The sequence below is a fragment of the Ambystoma mexicanum genome, chromosome 6q, assembly GCF_040938575.1.
Source record: "Ambystoma mexicanum isolate Mex_15411 chromosome 6q, UKY_AmexF1_1, whole genome shotgun sequence".
NCBI lineage: Eukaryota > Metazoa > Chordata > Amphibia > Caudata > Ambystomatidae > Ambystoma > Ambystoma mexicanum.
The window spans coordinates 149,119,100-149,142,770 of NC_090937.1; the positions used below are offsets into that span (position 1 = coordinate 149,119,100).

At 46.8% G+C, this 23,671-nt stretch overlaps 1 protein-coding gene across 1 annotated transcript in view; it reads right to left on the reverse strand.

The window, feature by feature from the left end:
* CCSER1 (coiled-coil serine rich protein 1) overlaps positions 1-14,992 on the reverse strand; it is a 2,886,772-nt gene extending 2,871,780 nt beyond the window's left edge. Inside the window, exon 1 of the mRNA XM_069630566.1 lies at positions 14,678-14,992. The gene's annotated coding sequence lies outside the window, so the exon portion shown is untranslated. The remainder of the gene's footprint in view (positions 1-14,677) is intronic.
* Between the last annotated feature and the right edge of the window lie 8,679 nt (positions 14,993-23,671).

Genomic DNA, 23,671 nt, shown 5'->3' on the forward strand with positions numbered 1-23,671 from the left:
TGTTCACATGACCCCATTCTATACTGGTGCTTTCAAGCCCTGGGGGGTACTATGACACCCTTAGTTGGATACGTTGCTACACACAACAAGGTGCACGTTTTTTTTTGTGGCATACAGAAAGATTGTTTTTTTTTTTTTTTAATTATGGCCACAAAAAGAAATACCACATTTGTTATGATCTGAACAGTTGATGCTTTGGGTGTTAGTAAATGCCTGCATTTGTCCTGAGTGCTTCTCTTTACAGGGAATCCTAGATACATACAGAAAGAAGAGGCTTGGACTGGCCTATAGGGCAGTGTCTGAGGTTCATGGGATTCTATATGTGAAATATAAGTAAAGGCGAATAACAGTACACTTGATTTGCTTAAAAAGGCTGGGAGGTTAAGCTAAGTATGGAAGGAATGGCTAGTCACATATTCTTCTTGACGTTCATAAAACCAATATAGTGCAAACCTCGGCTTCTACAATACAAAGCGCCCATTCTACGTTCCTAATTAGCACAGCATTTCTTAGAACTGACATAAAATGGAAGGGGGTCAAGCTTTGCAGGGGTGATCAGATTGTAGTTGGTCTAGGGAAGATCAGGGTGTGGAAAACCCGGCAGAAAACGTTTTCCCAGATAACGAGGCGATCCTTTCTGGCACTGTTTATACGACTTTAACTAAAGCTGAATCAAAGATCTCAGGGAAGAAGCGTTGTTGTTTATCTGCTGACTAAGCAGTTGAATAGGTTTACAAAATTAAGAACATCATTTGACTGTCACCTCAGAGGCCCCGACAGAGATTTTATTTTCCCATCTGCTTGAACAGTTTAGAATGATGTTAAATGTTAAAGGTATTTGTACCGCACACCGTCACCAACGGAATTGGTCCCCAGGCGCTCTGGTGGATCTGCAAATGATAAGGTGGGATGGGTTAGTAAGGTGAAGAGGGAGTAGGATAGTGAGAGGAGTGGTGTTCTGTTGGCAGCTTCAGCTCGGTATACACCAGATACTGAGCTTTGGTGCGGGTATCGGATCGGTGTCAGTCCATGTGTGCTGTTGCTCCGTTATGTGTTGTTGCAGTGTTGTGAAGTGCGTGCGGCTTGCTGTGCGAGAGATGGTTGTGTGAGTTTTTTGAGTGAGATAAGTATGCAGAGTTTTGTTTGAGCTTATATTGGTTAGTGGGTTACCTGACCTTTAGCATGCTAACATTGACAGTTCTATCCAAGTGTGGACATGCCAACATGCACAATTCTGTCTAAGTGTGGACATGCTAATATTCACAGTTCTGTCTAAGTGTGGACATGCTAATATTCAAAGTCCTATCTAGATGCAACGCAGGCCAATATTCACAACTCCATCTAAATGTGGTGCGTGTTGGTCTTGACAACTATGTTACTATGTAATGCAAGGCAACTTCTACAATCCTGTCATGGATAGGTTCAGTCTGGTGGTTACAAATATTCCTGAGTGTACCTGGTGTGAGTCTATGGCGGTCCATGTTATTGGGAGGTAAGATAGATTGGCAGGGGTTTTCTGGAGTAGAGTAATTGCTCTACTCCCCACCCGTGCCACACTCACAGTTTTTGTTGGTGTCTGTTGGCTGCTGGCTTCACTGGCTTCCCCTGCTGACACCTGCAGACACATCTCGGAGCCGCCAATGTAGGAGCCGCCCTTAGCCACAGGGGGCTGCCGGGCAGAGTGCTGCCCTGGGAGGACCAGTGATGAAGTGTAGGTGGACCAATGAGAGCGGCCCTGCGTGGGTCAGGAGGCGGGAGGGAAGGGAGAAACAGGAAGAAGGTGCACGGTGGGAGCGGGCTGCAGGGGACTCGAAAGGCCTCGGGGCCTCCAAGATTTCAAATTCAAGCCGCTCCTGGAGGGGGCTTGCTACTCACCGAGCTGGGCTGCAAATGGGCAGTGGGAACCAGGAAGGGGCTGCGGGGAGGAAGGGGACGCAAGGGCCTGCTCCTGGGCACGGGCCCGTGAACAAATGGGCAAATTTATACAACAAAAGGCGCTTTCAGAGGCACACACTCACCACACTCCTCGGATGGCAAAATATAGCCCCTTTTACTTGCCCCGGCCCTTTTCTTGCTCCAATTCCTTTACCTCCCTTTCACCCCTTTTCTCACCCAGTCGCTTTTAGCCCCTTCTCTTGCCACCAAACCCTGACATAGGCCCCTCCCCCGTTTTGCACGTCACTTTGCCCAGCTCGGTTGGTGTTTGGCCCCAAGAGCCCAGGCCAGACGCCCAGGCCAGACACCCAGTCTCGACGCTTCCCAGAATTACCAGGAACAGTCTAAACGTTGCCCTCCGAAATGTAATATCGTTAATCGCAAATACGTCTGGAAAGTTTGAGGGGTTATAGCTACATGTCTAGGAGCAATGTCCGCAGCGATGTTCGCTGCCACAGGCTCCTGACTTCGAGCTGGAAGAATGGCCACGAGGTAGAGTATGATGACATTAGCCCTGCAAAGCTCTATGGAATAAGAGTAGAGCCCCACTCGAAAAAACATACAAGAGAAAGAAATGTGGTAATAATGCACATAGGGCAGTGACACATAGGACATAGCACACATCAAATGTGTGGATGTTATTTAGTGATTTACTGTGTCTGAGCTGTACTAGTGGCATTCTGCAGTGCCCTGACAAAAAATTTAATTCTGATTTACTAAAAAATACAGGTTGACCTCAATCAAACACAAAGGTAAATGCATGGATATTTTGAGATGTGGTATCATGACATGCTAATAGGTTTAAACAGTCTGATTCTGTTGACCACACATGTTAACGCTTGTTTTGTGTGTGCAAGGGTTCAAATCAGATATGGGAACAGTGAGGTGTGCAAACTGTGAACGTAGCGAATGATCATGCGACGCAGTGTTTGCTTTACATTTCTCATTATGTGGGTGGGGGAAAAGGTTTGAGAGGCTATAAGGCGGTTGTGGCTCTACCGGCTGGGTGATACGTACAGCAGGAGTAGGTTGCCTGTGCTGTTCAGAGTGAGCATATTTTATTTCTGTGGCATTGCAGTTTATTACTGGTGTTAAGGCCAAGTGTTCTTACATTGGGGTGGGGGCATTCGTGCTGCCTGCAATGCTGTTTTTATTACTCTGGCATGACGTTTTACTGCAGTTAGGGAGCAAATACAACATGAGTGTTCTTATATGGGGAATGGGGGATTTGTGTAGCCAGCAAGGATATATTTTCTTATTGTGGCTTGGCTTTTTTTCACTGGCATTAAGGCAAAGCCAACAGGAGTATGCTCTTACATGCAGATACTGTGTAATGAAAGAGCCAGCATAAAAACATGCTTTGTCATAGTATGGTTACTGGCATTATGAACAAAGCAAACATGAGTATTTCCTATGTGGGAATAGTGCCATATATAGGTGCACCAGAATGGACATTTGTGAGCACAATCAATATGAAAATGCTTTTTTAAACTCGCAGAGTACTGGCATATGGCGGACAAAGGCATTATGAAAATGTGTTTGAAAATGTTCCTGTGCATGGTGGCTTGGCTTGTTTTTTTACTTCAGTAGGCGTGTTCTCAGTAAATGTTTTTGCTCCTTAAAATCGATGTGCTCCTTTAAATTAAAGCTGTATATTTGTCTTTTCAAGTAAAAGTCGAACAACTATTCTGTTTGACGAACAATAAATTGCCTAACATGCATATACACATCACATATTCCTTACATAGCACAAACAGATTGTGGAACTCAAAATGTTAACCGTACTGGTATTAGTCTATGTGCATCAGATACATTAATTAGTTAACTGTTAAATAGTAAATGGAACTATATCAATATGCAATTCCTTAACTTTCATACGTACATAGTTTTCAACGGGACTATATACTACATCGGCATAATAGATTTCCTGAAATTCAGTTATGTGTTTGTTTTGGTGTGCCACCCCAAGATTTCCTGTGGCCTCATCAGGCCACCCCTATGAGAAATGTCTGGAGGCGCCACTGCCTCCACTGGAACCCATTGCCCATAACAATGACAGTCCCCAACTGTGTATTTCTTCAAAGCTTGCCATTAACTTCACTTACTTGCTAAAGAGGGTGCTCCACATGCACTTTGTACATCCTCCATACCTGACCCCCTATTTCCTCCAATTAAACTTAATAATGTCTTTCTGTATATTTAATTAGTATTCTTATTTATTTTGAAGCACTTGTCCACTCAGGTTTAAGTTAACTTTGTAATGTACTCGTTTTCTTATATACATTTTGTTTCTTTAGTTTTGTTTGGTCCTTGGTAACTGTCCTCATAAACTGTTTCCTACGTGTTTTCATCTAAATGCTATTGCAAAAGCACCCTCTGTGGGAAAGCATCTGACATCTGCAAATGTGTTACTGCAAGTCATTTCTTATCGAAATTGACATCCCTGTTCTTAAAATAAATACAAAGACAAATATCTTCCCAGTTATTACTGTCTCAGTATACTTCAACCCGGGGAGTTTTTTACAGAGCACTAGTAGTCGTGTTCGCTCCATTAGCACCCAGGGAAGAGCCATTGACCAATCAGGTGGCTGGAACAGCAGGCAAGAATATACATTCTTTGCCTGCTCTTACAGCCACCTGATGCCCTTCCCTGGGTGGTGACATTTTGCAACCAAACCAGACATAACTTCTCCCCCATGCCCCTTACCTGCAGGACCAGAGCTTTGAGCTCCAGTGCACCACATCTCCTGATCCGGCTAGAGCCACAGAAATGGAAAAGGGACTATGTCCCTTTTCCATGTGCGACAGCCAGTTTTGTTTCTTTTTATTTCTTCTGAGATCGGCGTGGCTTGTGGCGGCAATCAATATCTTTCTTGCCCCAGTGGGAGGGCAGACATGGCTGGTAATGGCCCACAGCCGAAGCCGAGGCCCTCTTTTTGCTCGGTCCTGCCCTGGCTCGGGCTGGTGGGCCGTTACTATCTATGCCCGTCCTCCCACTGGGGCATGAAAGCCAAATTCTAGTCACTTTTCTATGAAGACAATAGTTGCAATACAGTGTGTCTGATGCAAAATTCAGCATGGGTTTTCTGCAGCCACTGTTAACAAAAAAATGAAAACACACTTCAATAGGAAGCCAGGACTCAGAAAACATCTGAGATTATCACAGATGCACCATAGTGTTTTATCTCATGACCAACAAGCAAACGTTTGGGTGCTTATATATATTCACTGAAAAAAACTTTGTTAAAGGGACATTATGGTGAAGTTGCATTAAAAAAACTTATGAAATTCAATGAAAAACCTTTGTTAAAGGGAGGTTATGGTTACAAGTAAGACCGAAAAACCTCTGATTTTGCCAGTTATGGTAAGCTAAGCAACCATAACTTGCGCCACCACCGTGCACTGCTAACACTAACACCCAGGACATCAAAGATGAACTCACAAATGTAATTGATGACATCACTGATGACATCACATGTGCAATTCATTTTGATGAAAAGTCCCTACAACGGGTTGTGTTTATAATGTTGGTAACAAGTTGTCAGGGGTGATCAGGAGACCCATCATGAACTACCTAATCTATTAAAGAATGTACTCATCTAAACAACATTGGATTGAAGTGTTGTTGGTAATACAGGAACCTAATCATACATAAACATAGGCAATGGCTGCAGTATGCACCATAGAAGTACAATATTTATAATGTTTAATGTTGTACAGTGAAATAATGAAAGCTACCTTATCAGAGGTTTGAATAATGTTAAACATGCAATAACTAGCTAACAATTCAAGACTTACTACACACTTGTGCTAGTACAAACAATGCATATGAAGACCCGCAATGCATCTAAATCAGAGGCACATACAGGGAAACTAAAGTAAACTTTGTAACCTTGTCGCCAACACAGGATCGCCAACGGTCTACTCGGTGTGCGCCCAGCAGCCGGATCTATACAGCGTCTGCACAGACATCAGCAACTTGTGTCCGCACCCAGCAGCATTCAGGTAATGCAGCACACTCCCGCACACCAAGGCGGGGGACGGGTGTTCTTTGGCAACAGTCAATATTTGTTACAGTGATTGTTGCAGTGTATGTGATTAAACACACCGCTCCTGACACAAACTTTTGGTTTGCAGGCTCACAATAAAATACTCACGCTTGATCCAAATTGTGGACTATGCGACAAACAGACAGATTTAACCTGTCCCCAGCCAAGTGATCAGTGCGTCACCCTGCTACCTGACGGGACACTCCCCTCCCGTGTACCAGTCCTCTACAGACACGATAAGCTTACTCAATGTTGAGCTGTCTTAACAAGTACCAGTTGATGCCTCCTCACCCTCCCAGCAAACCCCTCATTTTGCCTCATTTCTCATTGGCAGCATACACAGGATCTCCTGACACCCCAGTTGTCCAGTCCTGATGAGGGCCCCAAGAGAAAGGCTCCCAATGGAACCCCAGAAGGGCTGAAACACCTTGGTGTAGACCTCTCAAGTCCCAGTGTTGTACATTACTCACTGTGTGCCTTGCTATTATGTACTGAGGAATTGTATTTTGTTGAAATAATGGAACCATCACAATTCCACTGTCTTTGCTGATACTGGCAGTATGAAATGTATATGTTAGTATGTCACGTTTTTGTACCATAACCAAGACCACTTTGCTTGGATAGATATTGGATGTTATGTAATGTTTACCTGCTCTAAATTTTGAGTTGTTCTGTCTTGCATTTTTGTATGGATATTTATCCATAAAAATTGTTCTTGATCATAATGAACATCTGTGATGGAACAAAAGGGGTGTGTGTTTGATTTATTGAATCAACATTTTGTACTTCAACAGAGGCATATGAGGGCCCGCATGAACCTTCTCTACCCGACCCTTTCAATTGTGTCTTTCACAATTTAGCCCACCTGGGCAGAATAGGGTCTTGACCAGGAGCCCTATTTCCGAATCCTTTCCATGGCAGCCTGCAGAAGGCAAATAGAGAACGCTATGACCATATTACCACAAGCACATATTTTTTCTATCCCACTTTCGAATAACTGTACCACATAGCCGGTCCCAGGTTGGACATGGCCACTTTAACTCCATTGGTCGTCCCTCATGTTCATGGCCAGTTGCCAGATTGTCCAGGTCATGACCTTATGCTATGAGCCGGCCAATCTGGCCACTAGCCCATCTCCAAAGGCTATACCTCAGTCACCAGAGGCAGATCACTATTTTTTGTACCGACTTTATGACACTTGTCAAAAAATAAAAGACGGGCACATTTGAAAACCATGCTTTAAGATCCTCGCCGATGCTCCTTATACAAGTTTGCTGGAAATCCACCCATGTTTTATTTTTTCAAAAGTGTCAAAATGTATGTACATACAATAGTCATATAACAAAATCCATTCAAACTTTACAAAAACGTTCAAGGTTGGGTCTATAATCGTTCTGAACACGCTTTTCACCATCCAATCAGTGGGCGCGTTCAATGTCCGTGGACATCATGTCACCCTCTGGGCAAATTGGATGCCCGTCCGCGGACCGAGCAGGAAAATGAGTCCACGGACCGAACCCAGATATCACCTTTTTTTAACCTACTTTTGGGCCATTTTAAAAAGAAACTACTGGACGGATTGCACCAAATATACAAAAGCACACTTTCAGGAGCAAGTCGCCGGTCCTGCCACGAATTTGGTAAAAATACATCCAGCGGTTTGAGATGTAGACATGAGCAAAACATGTTTTCCTTTGTTCCATTGTGTCTATAGAAAAAAACAGAAATTTTGGGACCACCCCCATAACTTACACCCGCCCCCTGAACGAAACCTCACAAAACTTTGCAGAATCAATCCCTCAGGTCAAATACATTTCTTGCACAGTTTGGTAAGGATTCGTACGACGGGGCAAAGTTATAAGCTGCTCACAAAGTGTTCTTCCTATGGTTTGAGCAACTTCACAATAACTACAGGGTCGCTACTGTAGGCCCTGTAATATCATAAACAATTTCACAATTAATCAAACAAAACAGTAAACACCCCTGCTGACCTCCCACCTCAGAACGACTAGAAGAGCATCCTTCCCCCTTAAGATTCTCAAGCAATTCTCTTATATCGAACTTAGACTAACAAAGATGTAAAGTTCTAGTGTGGTCACCTCCTTTGCCAGTGAAACACTTGTGTATAGATGGTTATAAGAGTCCTATCATATCATATCATATCTGCATAACCCTTCATGATCATGCTATCTCCCGAAAGCAAACATTGGCAAATCCTCAGAGGTAACATATGTAAAGAAACAATGGCTACTCCTAGTTGAAATATTTACTCTAACTGAACCTCACTTGTTCAATGTACACATTTAAAGAAATCGTTTTCTCACATGCTACATTTACTACAAACCACGTGCTCTGCAACTAGCTCATTTAGTTTGAAAATGTATTCCCAGTTTAGTGTCAAGAGGCTACTGTGTGTTTCAAATAATTGATAACGTAACACATATGAAGCATGCAATCACAGAGGTAAGTGGTTAATCTTCTTTGTTATGTATCTTCTGTAGAATACATGGGCATCACTCCATCTTCTTCCCTGTGTAGTGCAATTGCCTCCCAACAATTGTTCTAGTAAAGCCTGGAGCCTTCCACATTCCAAGTTCCACTATTCTAATTCTATTTGACTACACTCTACATCATATGTTTCATAAAGGCATTGTATGACCTTTAACCTTACACCTTTTTATGTAATGGGCTGTAGATTGTGATGTCACTGGCATGGCAGGAAATTGATAATATACTGAACAAGCATTAGCAAAACCAATAGGCTTGTTTTTGGTTTAGGAAGTGAAAAGTGGACCTGCGAGGAGAGAGGGAAAGCAGAGTGCAGAGGGAAAAGGGAGTGGAGAGGATTGGGAAAGGGAGGTAAAAAGAAGGGCAATAAAAGTGACGAGGAGTGAGGGATTAAGAGGGGGTGAGTTGCATGGAAAGTGGAGCAAGGAGGTAAGGAAAGGGTATAGATGCACAGCGATGTCTTGAGATGGGCAGCCAGGGAGAGTGAGGGATCTGCAGTGCACAGGGATTGGCAAAGATCATCAGTGAAACTTTATTAATCATAGCCATTATAGATGTGTAAAACAATGTGTCAACAACTGGATCCAGTAGAAACCATTTGAAATTGTTCAAGTGAAATGTTCACTAGGATGCCCTGCCTTCAAGTACACATCTTTGACTCAGCAAAGTCTTAAGTATGGCGGGACGGCTCATCGCAAGTGTTTCCACGGCAACTCTCCCTCATGCTATTGGAACTTCCATTTGGCATATATTGTATTCACTAGTCGTAGGTGTGTTTGAGACATTGGACTTTTGAAACACTTGTGTATAGGCGCGTTATAAATGCCATATCATATCATGTCATACAAATTAATTAAAAACAGTGCATGTATAATCATATGCATAAATGTGCTTCCACACAAGAAGACTTTGCTGAACCTCTGCAAAATACCATTTTTTTTTCAAGGATTCTTCAATATTGAAAGACAAAGCATGGCACACTTTTTAGCAAACATAAATTATAAAATGCACAATTAAAGTGTCATCTAATTAAATGCACCTGCAGAGGATTTTAAGAAGGCAGGATGCTTTACCCTTTTGGTAGGCACTGCATAGATTAGTGGAGAGCAAACATGGACTACTGAAGGGCAAACCCACCACAATTCACAAAACGATACTCAATGAGGCAAAAAGAGGCCGGCTGCTGCGACCAGCTAGAGCACTGAACTTTCATGAATGTTTCCAAAACAAATAATGAGAACTAAAGCAATATATTGTTCCATGAAAGACTACTCAAAAAACATAAGACTGCAGCATAACTGCTGCTGGCAATCTTTCAAAAGGCATTTTACAAGCAGCATTAAAAGCATCCTCAAGAAACTGGCAATAAAACAGGATTTGTACTAAAGAGAACATGACTAGGCACCCTTCTGGTGCTCAGTTTGAACTTTCCGTCTCTGCATGCTTGTTCTGTTGTCATTAAGCAGTGACTGGGAGGCCCAGAACAGCAGGCTACATGGTAATAACATCCATAACACCGTCAGCAAGGAAATACAGTTTAGCATCTGGAGAAAAGCCATAAAAAGACAGATGTATTACTTCTCTTGGTTGCCAGATCACCCAGCAAAGTAATCAAGGCCCAATTCTGATGCCCATAAACTTGGCATAAAACAATGTAATCTGCCAAGGGAGTGAGCTGACCCCTAGCCACGCAGCTTCGCCCAACAGTTTGCACCCTGACAATCTGAATAACAGCATTAAAGGGGCAAGAGCAGGTGCCGCCCATGTTCTGGCATCAGTTCAAGGGGTTGGCACATGGTAGAATTATGGCCATGTCTGTATTCATTCTAACAATAATATTTATTGTGTTATAGTTTAAGTTATAAACTTTACACAAATTTCACGTTACATACCATATAGTATTAAAACATGATCCAAAAACAATTTTAGATCCAAATGATTCAGAATCCAAGTACAATTTTAAATACAAATAATTCCTATCTTTTACAGAAAAAGTTAAAATAGAAGAATATATAATCTATATACATATGTTTCATACAATCTATTTGGTATTTACCCGCATATAATGAATATAGTCATCTAAAGAGTTATACCCAACCTAACTTCAATTTGCAGCCAGATAGTGTACAGGACTGTCAGCAAACGTATGCTGTTAGAGTTGAGACAATGATGCCAAAACAAAGCTTCCCCAATATGCGTGATTTCATGGACATAGCTGGCAAAAAGAGGGGAAAATATGCTGGCCATCTCTGGACATTCAGTCAATAGATGCTTTGCCGTCTCCAGCTGCTCTTGAATTTTACATAGTCGGCATATGCGCTTCTCAACAGCAATCATATCTTTTCTCCCTGTGGTCATAAGTGTAGGTAGTTGTTCCAGTCTGAGCAACAATATGAACCGTCTAAGTCTGACAGATGGACAGATATTCAGATATTTCTGGGCTTTCCTAAAGTCAAACAATCTATATTGCACAAAATGGTAACTGCTCAGGCTCTTAAGATGTTCAAAATTCTCCAGCCAATCCCAGAGATCTACACGTTTGCTTAGTGCTCTGTTTACTTCCTCTGAGTATTTACCATCTCTGTGTTGCCAGCCTATTTCGCGGAACAGATTATTCATCTGGTCGACAGTTGTAGAGATCAAACTTTCCTTTTCTAATTCCTGATGGACCGCTGTTAGTAGGCCATTAGTTACATCTCGGGTCATTCTAAGATAAAGCGAGGCCCTCTTTTTCAGTACTAAAGCCTTTAACGAGGTCAGACCCAATTCTAATCTGATAATGGCCATAGGGACGGAGGGAGATAGGCCCAGAACATGTCGCCAAAATTTACCCTCTAGCACCTGTAGCCATTTCAGATCAGACTCCAGGAGGCCTTCCAAGCCATATATTACCGCTGGAGCAAAAACCTGGATATAGAGTTGACGAGTCCCCCACAGGGTAAAACCGCCTTGCCCAACAGTAAATCTATGGAACAAGGCAGTCAATTGTGATGCTTTAATACGGCGTGTTTGTTTACAGGCGACATAATCTCCACGATCTTCAAAATCTATGCCTAAATAGCAGTACTGAGGGACATAGGAAATGTTCGCTAGCCCTACTGTAAGTTGCACACGTGAGGCCTTCTTTTTTGTATATCTCATAATCTTTGTTTTTCCTAGGTTAATACTCAGCCCATTCTTTTCTGCGTACTCCCAGAGTGCAACCGCCGATCTACGCATCCCACTGATGGTATGGTCAAATACCACCAAGTCATCTGCATAAGCTAATACTGGGCAACTTGTTTTTCCGATTCTCGGCGGACAATTGCTAACATCATTTATAGCATCTGGGATATCATAATCATATAGGTTATAGATTAGGGGTGCTGTTACACAGCCTTGTTTGACTCCCCTGTTTTGCACAATGTTTTCAGTTGTGTGGCCTTCTTGGTCCAGCTTCAATTTAACTGAGTTGTTCGAATGCAAAAGTCTAAGATAATATATTAAGCCTTCCGGACAGCCCATTGATTGTAGTTTTTTCCACAGACGGCTACGAGGTATAGAATCAAATGCCGCAGAGAAATCTATGTAAAGTGCGTAGAGAGGGGCAGATCCACTTCTCAATGCTCTAGATCGCAAGATATCCATTACCATGATGTTATGGGCAGTAGAGTAACCTTGTCTAAACCCACTTTGGAATCTAGACAGTACTCCTTTACCCTCGGCCCAAGATTGTAGTTCATTGAGCAGAAGCGAGGCAAATATCTTTCCCGTAACATCTAACATTGAGAGCAACCTATAGTTGCTTGGATCAAGTCTATTACCCTTTTTAAAAACGGGAATTAATATTGCCATCTGCCAGGAGCAGGGTATTTTACCTGTTATTACGACTTTCTCAAACAGGATATTTAGGATTCATTCTAGCAGGCAATCCTGCACGCTTCTGACTCAAAGCACTAGCTTCTGTTTACACGAGGGATTGTAAAATCGTCAAGCCAAGAATGCAATATTATGAAAGGTCATGTTGCTGGACAGGGGCTCTGCCATTACAGCATTACTACTTTATTTTCTGTACACAGCAAGAGAAGTTATTAACATTAGCCCGATGCTATTTCCTTGTGGTTGCCCTTCTGTTATATCAGAGGCAGGCGCGAGGGTGGTGACCTGGGATGGGAATAGGCTGTTGCATGTGTGAAAGCAAACTCCCATGACTTTACACATGTGCATAACAATTATCTTTTGGAATGGGTCGCGGGCAAACATGTAAAGAATACTTCAATTAAACAGAGACCTGTGGATTCCTATTAGGGTGGGCATCTTCACTCACGGCACACACCTCATACCACGAGCCTCTGCTATGCTTAAAGCAACATTAGTACGTATCTTGCAAGTACGAACATGTCAGCATGTCCTGATATGGCACAACACAGTCTCCGGTTCCACACAGCCTGTGTGGGCAGCGTGTCGTCACACTCAAGGTCCCCAGGTTGACATTGCGCATTCCACACCTGTTTGGTCCGTCACAATTAACAGAAATGCATTCCCACTTAAAATCGAGTGCAATGTTTTGATGAATGCTGAACCGGTCTGAAATAGCAATACAGACAGGACTGACCCATCAAGTGACGGCACATAGCTTAAAAAAAGACCATCATGCCAAACGTCATATCATCTATTTGGAATGGCAGATATGTTTAATTTCGCAATGAGTGAGACCACGGCACTTTCTCTATCAAGCCTTCACAGAAACTCTGACTTTCCTCGTATGCTGCAGAGGCCACAGTGTTCCTCTCTGATGCTCAACAAGCAATGAGAGCATTGTTGGCCTCCATTGAGAGTATACCCTACATTGGCAGTCAGGTTTCAAGGCAACTTTGGTTGCTGAGCGTGCGTTAGAAATAAAAACTGATAACTGGTTATATGGCTCGCCAGGGTGGCTAGTCAGATAACGAGCTTTAACAGTTTAAAAAGCATGCCCTTGCAGACGCATGCAGGGGGTTGCCAATTCAGAAAGTCAAGCCCCGAAATGACGACGGGCGCTGTTCCTGCTCTGGGTGCTAGGCAGTCCCCACGCTCACAGGCGCCTCCTGGGACAGCAGGTGCCTTCCCAGAAGGAGGAACGGGACCGTGGGCAAACAGCGCTCCGGCGAGCGAGCCAGAGCAGCCCGACGACTTCCGGCAATACGCAGGCACCTGTCAGTGACAGCAGCAGCCAACACCTGGAGGGGCCGAGCGAGGCGGTGTGAGAAAGCCCCGGGGGCGGGGTGCACAACGTGCTTCCCCATCTCACTGCATTCCCCACCGCATTCAAGCCCACCCCCCATGCAGACCAACACCCCCACTCCCCACACACACCACCATGGCTGAAGTTCGCATGATAAGCATCGTTCTCAGCACACTCACGCATAACATGCGTTTCCACTGCCCAGCGTTTCCTGTAAAAATTGGCACTTAGTGACACGGGCGTGGGCGTGCGTGGGTAGGATAAAGGTATTATGAACACGAAGGTCCCCCCCCCCCACCCGCTCCAACCCCCGGGCTGTCACAAACGCATGTGCTGCCCCTCTAAATGGCGCGGTGAACGGCAGCCGAGCCGGTTCCTGTGAAGCACCAGGGGAAGGCGGCCCATTCACATATTCCGAGTCTGCCGCCGCTGGCCATCAGAGGCAGCTGGAGTTGTAGTGCTGCATGGTGGGCTCACGTGCAATGCAATGCCGTTTTTTTCTTCTTCCTGGCCGCCAAGTCCCCATCATCACTTCTGCTACAGCAGTGCCTCCCCTGGGACAAACACTATGCCTCAAGTAGGCTGTACGGGCCTCGGACAAGGCTGAAGAGATGTTAGGCTCGCTCTCCCAATACATGTATCTCTAAATGCTGTGCTCCCCGGTACCAGCAGTCCCCAGGCTGGAGGGGAGTCACAGCCACGCGCCAGGAGCCGACTATCCGCCCCCCCCCCCCCATCAGAGACTACCGTCTGCAGCAAGCAGGCGACAGAGAAAAATCAGGGGCTAGGGGGCACTAACCCCAACCCAACAGCCTTCCCCATCCTTTTCCCGAGGCCTGTTTGTCTGGCAGAGCTTTCTGTGAGGGATATAGACAGCACCTACACGCAGACAGCCGCAATGACATTAATCCTGAGGGAAGTGGGGGGAGGTCACGTGCAAGAATGGGGACATGCCACACAGCCGAGTGAGCAGCGGGGTTACCTTTCAGCGTGTCTTATCTGCCAGATCCGGGTCCTCCTCCCCGCGCGTCCTCTCCTCTCTTCGGCTGCTGCTGCTGGGTCCTCTCTATCTCCCAAGACAAATCCGCGTTATTTTGTAATCCAAGGGGTTTGGGGGTGCTCCATGACCAGCGTGTGCCCGGCCAGGTAGCAGAGGGCTGGGAGACGGGCAGGCTGGCAGCCGGTCTTACAGGCTGGCTGTGTTTAGGGGGGGAGAGCGGAGGAGAGGGAGGGGCAGGAGGAGGAGGAAGGCGGAGTTCCCAGCACTAGTAGGAGTGTGTGTGAGAGAGAGAGAGAGCTGCCACCTCACTGAAGGAGCAACCCTTTCCCTTTCCTCGCTTCTCCTCCTGCCCCCACCTCTCCTGGCGCGTGTTTGTGTCAGCCAAAGACCCGCCCACAGCTCTCCATCACACGCTGACATTGACAGCCGAGAAGTAGGGCCATGCCAGGACGGGCACGGGGGGCCAAAGGTGCGATGGGCTCTGTGCTATGGGTGGCCGCGAAAGGGCAAGCACGGCCGGGTGACCATACCCGAGCCGGCTCCCATAATGCCAAGCAGAGGTGCAGCTGAACCCAGGGGAGCCAGCGTATGGGCACATTATAGAGAAAGCCATACCAAAAGTTCTACCTCACAAGAGTGTTGCTAATTTCGCGTGTTCTCCTCATCAACAAATACTGTCACGTTGGCATGATCAAATGTTCTTTTCCCTTTTACATTACATTGAGTTATGAATCATGTATTTTTCGCATACAGACTCTTGAATTCACTCAGTATCAGTGGCGGGTGGGGAATTTTTAAACTGGAGGGGTGTACATATATGTCCCAAATATGCCACAGCGACCAATTGCAGCGAGCGAGCCCACACCAATAAAGGGGGGCTTCGGGGTCTCCCCCTGCGATTTACAAACAAATATTGGGTTAAAATGGTGCATTTTAGAGCACACTTCTTAGAAAAATTTGGTAAAAAGCCAAACAGTTTGCATTTGCTTGTGTAGGTCTCATGAAAAAATCCAATAGATGCAATTCACCAACAGTGCACAGGAGCATTTCTCCAGCACACTTGCATGACGCCTTTTCGCACAATATGAGCCAGTATAAAACATTATCCCACTAGCTGTACCCCTACATTTCCATGCTGGCTGCCCCATTATACCCTAGTATTCCCATATAAGAACATACTCATGTTTGCTTTGTGCATAATGCCAGTAATGATACTATAAGAAAACATATCCACGTTAGTTCTGCAAATGTATGGCAGTGTCCCCTCAAAGAACATACTTCAGTTGGCTTTACTATTAAAAATGCATGCCAAAGAATGAAAACATGTCCAAACTGGCTGTATAAAAATGCCAGTCGAGCTACATAATAGCACGTACCATGCTTGCTTTATCAAAGATGCTCAATACAAAATGTCCTACCTCAATAAGAAATGGCTAGACTGGTTGCATAAACCGGGACGTCATTTCACCAAAATGCCAGGGGTTGCTGAAGTGACATCACACAACCCTTGTTCCCAGATGACATCACAGGAAGTGATGTAATTTGACCCTACCCCGAAGTGATTTTGCGGGAAGTGATGGAACATAACCTTTCACCCAAACAGGAAGTGGCATCACATAGCATTGTACGCTACAAAAAAATATGGTTACGATATCACTATAATGTGATGTACATTTCATACAAGAGTGGATCGCCATATGTATCGTTAAGATTAGTGTGTGTAGGCCCATATTACCAAATTACTGTGAATGCAAGCAGATGTCCATGACCAAATGATAATGATGTGTTATTATATAGCACTTACGCTTAAGCGCTTTATATAGAAAAATATACACCCAATATCACCCAACCTGTGTTGAGGCGTTTAAGAACAGACTTACAGGCCGATTCATGGAATTAATGAGCGCTGAAAATATCGGCGCAAGCGTGCGAAAACGTGCGATTCGCAGTGAAAGAGCGAAAATCGCAGTGCAAGTGCGAACATCGCAGGGAAACCAGCGCACATCTATTCATGGAAGTCCGTGTGCGAGTAAAATCTGGGATGTGCGCTGAAAAAGTGCGCGGCACACACCGCCGCACAGGTCATCTAACGGCGTGCGCGAAGGCCACAGCGAAAGCGCACATAGCGCGGCGCACATAACAAAAGTAGGCGGAACACGAGGCGTGAGACGCAGAATGGGGAACAACTTGTGAAAATGTGGGCATCATGGGGGAAGTACAGCAGGCAAGTGCGCGGAACGCCCACATGCTCGCCTACAACACGTATTCATGGAATCGAATAGGGCAAAAGAGTGCACAGGAAAAGACGCCCACAGGCCTAAACACGTCCGCCACACGAAGGCAGGCGGTCGCGTCCCTGCGCATGAAATAAATGTGCACCAAAATGTGCACCCACAAAAAGCAGGTATATACAGCTATGTAGAATGTCCCATACTGTGGGCCTCTAGGACAAGTGACGTGCAAAGGGGTACGCGACAAACACGGAGACCCGCTGTGTAAAAAATAGCGTGTGCATGTATTACGGGAGTGCGCAGGAAGTTCTACACGCTATTTGCCCTGGGGGAGCGGGGTACGTGTATTTCAGGGGTGCGCGTGAAGTTTCACACACGATTGGCCTGGGTACGTGTATTTCAGGGGTGCGCGTGAAGTTTCACACGCGATTGGCCTGGGTACATGTATTTCAGGGGTGCGCGTGAAGTTTCACACGCGATTGGCCTGGGTACATGTATTTCAGGGGTGCGCTTGAAGTTTCACACGAGATTGGCCTGGCTACGTGTATTTCAGGGGTGCGTGTGAAGTTTCACACGCGATTGGCCTGGGTACGTGTATTTCAGGGGTGCGCATGAAGTTTCACACGCGATTGGCCTGGGTACGTGTATTTCAAGGGTGCGCGTGAAGTTGCACACGCGATTGGCCTGGGTACGTGTATTCCAGGGGAGCGCGTGAAGTTGCACACGCGATTGGCCTGGGTACGTATATTCCAGGGGTGCGCGTGAAGTTTCACACGCAATTAGCCTGGGTACGTGTATTCCAGGGGTGCGCGTGAAGTTTCACACGCGATTGGCCTGGGTACGTGTATTCCAGGGGTGCGCGTGAAGTTGCACACGCGATTGGCCTGGGTACGTGTATTTCAGGGGTGCGCATGAAGTTTCACACGTGATTGGGCCTGGGCGAGCGGGGTACCACTCACCGTCTGCCTTGCGTGTAGAAGAACGCGTAACCAACACCCACCCGCTGTGAAGTAATAGCGTGTGAACACCAACGCCTGGAAAAGCATGTACAGGCCCGTGCACAATACGTCACAGACGCGCTTACGCGCTGAGGGCCTTTGGTCCAATGAAATCGCTTGTGTGCTTACGTGCTTATGCGCTAAGGGCCTTTCCTCGAATTACACGCTGACATGCAAGATTTTCACGTGCCAAATCAATCCGTATCAAGCTGGCCACGCGTTCACACACGGAAGACCACGCTCCTGCCCAGAAGGCCGAATTACTGCACCCCAGAACCCCGAGCACACTCCCACCTGCCATCTGCTGCTGCCTGATTGCCTGCTGCCCATGTGCCCTGCCATTTGCTGCCTGCACGTCAGCCCGGGGTGCTGTTGCTGTGACCACCCCTGCTGGAACCAAAGACTCCTGACTGCTATTCCATCGCTCCACAGCCCAGCCCCAGGACCCAGTTGCCCACCCACACCTGCCTCTGGGGTTGCCATGTCGGGCACTACACCATCTGGCCCCACTGGCAACCCCCAGCCAGAGAGGCAGAGGGCCACCAGCTTCACTGCCACCGAAGTTGGTGTCCTGGTGGAGCAAGTCCTGGGGCAGTATGATGCCCTCTTAGGAAGGTCGGCCGCCGACAAGGAAGGACGGACTCGGATCTGGACAGACATTGTGACTGCCATCAACACGGAGGGGGTGGCAGTCCGCGACTTCCAACATGTCAAGAAGCGCTGGGAGGACTTCAGGTCCAGGACCCTCAACAAGGCCTGGCGCCTCTTGAAGGCAGCGGATGCTAAGGGGCGCCGGGGCCACCTGTCGGAACATCATATGAGCGTCCTGGAACGCATATGCCCAGCGCTCCACGTCCAGGTCCTTGAGAGGCATACTGATTAGAAGCTGTGCGGGTGGTGGTGTGCCAGTAGTGTGCAGGTTGTACATGTGGTTTTGTAGGGCCATGTATGGATGTGTATGTACAGGGCTGTGAGGCTGACACATGCAAGTCCTTTCATGTGTGAGACACATGGATGGTGTATGTGTGGCTAAGCATGCAGGCCAAATGCAGATGTGTGAGCACACATGTTTGGATTACTGTGTATGTAAGTTGGCATGGTTGTGGTGTCACACATGGATGTTGGTTCCAGCTGCATGTATCTGCACCGTGTACATGTGCATGTGTGTGTATTTGACATGGGTGCAACAGTGATGCAACATGGATGCATGTGAGACTGACATGTAGAAGACTGATTGCCAGATGTGACATGGATACCAATCTCATCACTGCGACAGTTGGCGGAGGTGTACACATGCATGTAATTGTGGTGGTGTGTGTGCATGTCTAGTGCACGCCCTGTGTTTCATGGTGCTGGCTGTTGCAATATGGCTGTGGAATAGCTCATGTGTGTGAGTTGCAATGACATGTGTGTTGGGGATTGTGATGCCATGTCTGAAGTTTGACAATGCCACTCATTTACAACAGTCATGTGTGTATGAGTCCATTGTACAGTGCCCTGATGCCTGTCTCCTATCTTATTCTGTCTGCAGCGTCAACTGATGAAGAGGGCGGAGAAGGTGCTGTGGAGTACAGCGGCAGGGATCGCACCACCAGCCGGAGACGCAAGGCCCGGCCCCTCTCCCAGGTTGTCATCTCGTCGGGGAGTGAGGAGTCCGGGTGCCACGTCCCAGGTCGCAGCTGCCGAGGGGAGGTCCAAGAGGCAGAGGTTGGAGTTGGACTCCTCGGCAGCCAAAGGGGCAGCTGAGACAATACAGGGCCCGACGGAGGAAGATGGCACAGAGTCATCCAGGTTGGTGGGGGGTTTGGTGGAGGAGGAGGCCGTGCACGGGACAGAGACGGGGTCTGGAGGTAGGGATTCCACTGGTGCTAGTGGCTGCAGTGCAGGGGCAGGGACAGGAGGCAGCACAGGCCGCTGCGGAGGTGCCTGTGTGTAATCCTGTCCCCGATCCTGTGTCTGCATCATCTTGCACCAGCAGGGATACCTACGTCCATTTCTTCAGTTGGGATCATGGACCCTGGATTGTTCATCTGTATTTATTTATTTATTTATTCATTTTTAATTCTTATAAAGCGCCAACATGCCCGTAGGCCTCAGGGCGCACATAGAAACTTAACAGAACAGACAAACATATAGAGAAGCCTAAAGAGAGCAGAGAAGGAAAAAGGTCAAGGAGTTATTCCATATTGAACAAATGGGTTTTTACAGTGCGTTTGAAGACGGAGTAGTTCTGAATCTGCCGCATCTGGGCTGGAAGTTTGTTCCAGAGCAGGGGTCCCTGTGCATCAAGAGTTGTGCCATCAAATTTAGCTGTCCTAATTTTGGGCTGTTTGAGAATGATGGCCAAGGATGACCGAAGGTTCCTAATGTTTGGCTTAATGCTTATACGGTCTGACAGGTAGGTGGGACTGCTGAGACTAAGGCATTTATGAGTCATGGTTAATATCTTATGGGTTATCCGGTGTTTAATGGGGAGCCAATTAAGTTTTTTCCTAAAGGTGGAAATGTGTGTGCGACGGGACTGAGTGAAGATATTGCGCACAGCATTATTCTGAGCCACTTGTAGTGATTGGATGTTGAGAGCTGTGGTGCCCCCTAGGAGGCTATTACAGTAATCCAATCTAGAATTAATTAGTGCGGTGGAAATAAGAGCGCAGTTCTCTTGTGATATGAATGGGCGAATGTATCCTATTCTCTTATTTATAAGACCACAGCTTGATTTGATGCTGGAGACATGAAATTTCAATGAGAGATCTTCATCGAGAACAACTCCCAATGTCTTAACCTTCTTCTGAACAAGAATGGTGTTATCAGCAATATGGAAACTAGCATAGTCGGGATTTAGTTTCGCCCTGGTGTTTTTAGATGCCACAATGAGAATTTCAGTTTTTTTATCATTGAGGGCAAGAAAATTGCAGGCCATCCAGTCTTGTATAGCTTTGTATATTTTGTTGATGGTTGCAGAATCGCTGCTATAAAAGCCACTCAGCTGTATAACTACTTGAGTATCATCGGCGTAGTTCGTGTATTGCACGCCTAGTTTATTTAAAAGGTCAAGAAGAGGACGAATGTATAGATTGAAAAGCAAGGGCGATAGACAGGAGCCCTGCGGAACTCCGCATGTCTGAGAAATAGGAGCAGATTGGCTATCGCCCACGCAAACCCTTACCATTCTGGGACCCAGAAAGGAGGCAATCCATCTGGATGCCTTTGCGGAGCACCTGGCGACCTCTCCGAGCCTTGACACTAGTAAGCTGTGATCAACTAGGTCGAAGGCTGCAGAGAGGTCAAGTAACATGAGCAAGGCAGCTTGATTATTATCAGCTATGCAAGCTAGGGTAGATTTGAGATCTAGCATAGCTGTCTCAGTCCCATGACGTACCCTATAGCCCGACTGACGGGTGCCCAGGATATTGTATTTTTCGACATGGGCCTGTAGCTGTAAGTAGGCCAATTTATCAATTATTTTGAGAACATAAGGCACGTTGGTAATAGGCCTGTAGTTGTCTTTAATCGTATATAGTTCACTATTGGATTCATCTTTTTTTTTGGATTTCCCCATGGAGCAATGGTTTTCACTTTTGTTTTTCCCTTGGATTTGCTTTGTTGGACTGTGACTTTGGACACCTTTCTTTTGGATTATGATTTCTTGTTTTTCATTATTTTGCGGACATGCAGCTTTTCTTTTCTTATTCCCATTGTTGTTTGTTTGATTTTAATTCCATTCATGTTGCTTTTAATACATGTTTTTCTTCAAACTTCGATGTGTGGTATTATCTCATTGGTTTCATGCATGTCATGATATGGGTTTCCACATTCACTTGCAACCATTGTGTGTGTGTGACAGACATGTGTTCATTTACATACTTGCCATTGGGGTTGTATCATATAATTGCCTTTTCTATGTGGGTGGATGCAATACTTGGTTGGTCTTTGGTCTGGGGAGGCTGGCCATAAGGGCCATGTTTGCGGATCGTCATGACCTGGGTGCAGGCCTGCTGAGTGGGGGCCTGCTGGTGCAAGCGGACAGGTGGCTTGGCTGGGGTGCATGTCCATGGTGGATGGGCTGCCTGCGGGACATGACCAGGGGTGCGGGGTAGTCCCCTGTGGTGTGGTCTGCCTGCAGGGGCCGTGGAGGGTGTAGAGGGAACACCTGGGAGGACCCACACTGCCAATTCACGTGTAGGACTCCCTGCACACCCCCGAAATTCACGTACCCCGCTCTGACAGCTAAATCACGTGTGGAACTTCCCGTGAACCCCTGAAATACACGTACCCAGGCCAATCGCGAGTGAAACTACCTGCGCACCCCTGAAATACACGTACCCAGGCCAATCACGTGTGAAACTTCCCGCGCACCCCTGAAATACACCTAACCAGGCCAATCGCGTGTGAAACTACCCGCGAGCCCCTGAAATACACGTACCCCGCTCCCCCAGGCCCAATCGTGTGTGAAACTACTTGTGCACCCCTGAAATACACGTACCCAGGCCAATCACGTGTGAAACTTCCCGCGCACCCCTGAAATACACCTACCCAGGCCAATCGCGTGTGAAACTACCCGCGAGCCCCTGAAATACACGTACCCAGGCCAATCGTGTGTGAAACTCCCTGCGCACCCCTGAAATACACGTACCCAGGCCAATCGCGTGTGAACCTACCCACGCACCCCTGAAATACACCTACCCAGGCCAATCGCGTGTGAAACTTCCCGCGCACCCCTGAAATACACGTACTCAGGCCAATCGCGTTTAAACTACCTGCGCACCCCTGAAATACACGTACCCAGGCCAATCGCATGTGAAACTACCCGCGAGCCCCTGAAATACACGTACCCCGCTCCCCCAGGCGCAATCGCGTGGGAAACTACCCACGAGACCCTGAAATACACGTACGGCACTCCCCCAGGCCCGATCACGTGTGAAACTTCTCGCACACCCCTGGAATACACGTACCCAGGCTAATCGCGTGTAAAAATTCACACGAACAAAAGTTATACAAGTACCCCACTCGCACAGGCCCTTTCGCGTGTGGAAGTTACCGTGAAACCCGTAATACACGTTCCCCTCTTGGCGTTTGCTGTTTGGAAGTCCGGTAAACTGGTCCAAGATTGGCGCAGCCCTTTGCGCTGGATTGGGGATTTTGATGGCTTTTCCTTGCGCAAGGGCGTTCTTGGGGGCGTAACTGGTGCTGCTGCAGGGACGCTGCGCCACTCTGTGCCACGGCTGCTTTTGGAGGCTAAAACCCCTGAAATACACGTACCCAGGTCAATCGCGTGTGAAACTTCCCGCGCACCCCTGAAATACACGTACCCAGGCCAATCGCGTGTGAAACTACCCGCAAGCCCCTGAAATACATGAACCCCGCTCCCCCAGGCCCAATTGTGTGTGAAACTACCCACGCACCCCTGAAATACACGTACCTAGGCCAATCACGTGTGAAACTTCCCGCGCACCCCTGAAATACATGTACTCAGGCCAATCGTGTTTAAACTACCCGCGCACTCCTGAAATGCACGTAGCCAGGCCAATCGTGTGTGAAACTCCCCGCGCACCCCTGAAATACACGTACCCAGGCCAATCGTGTGTGAAACTACCCGCGCACCCCTGAAATACACGTACCCAGACCAATTGCCTGTGAAACTACCCGCGAGCCCCTGAAATACACGTACCCAGGACAATCGCGTGTGAAACTACCCGCGAGCCCCTGAAATACACGTACCCAGGACAATCGCGTGTGAAACTTCC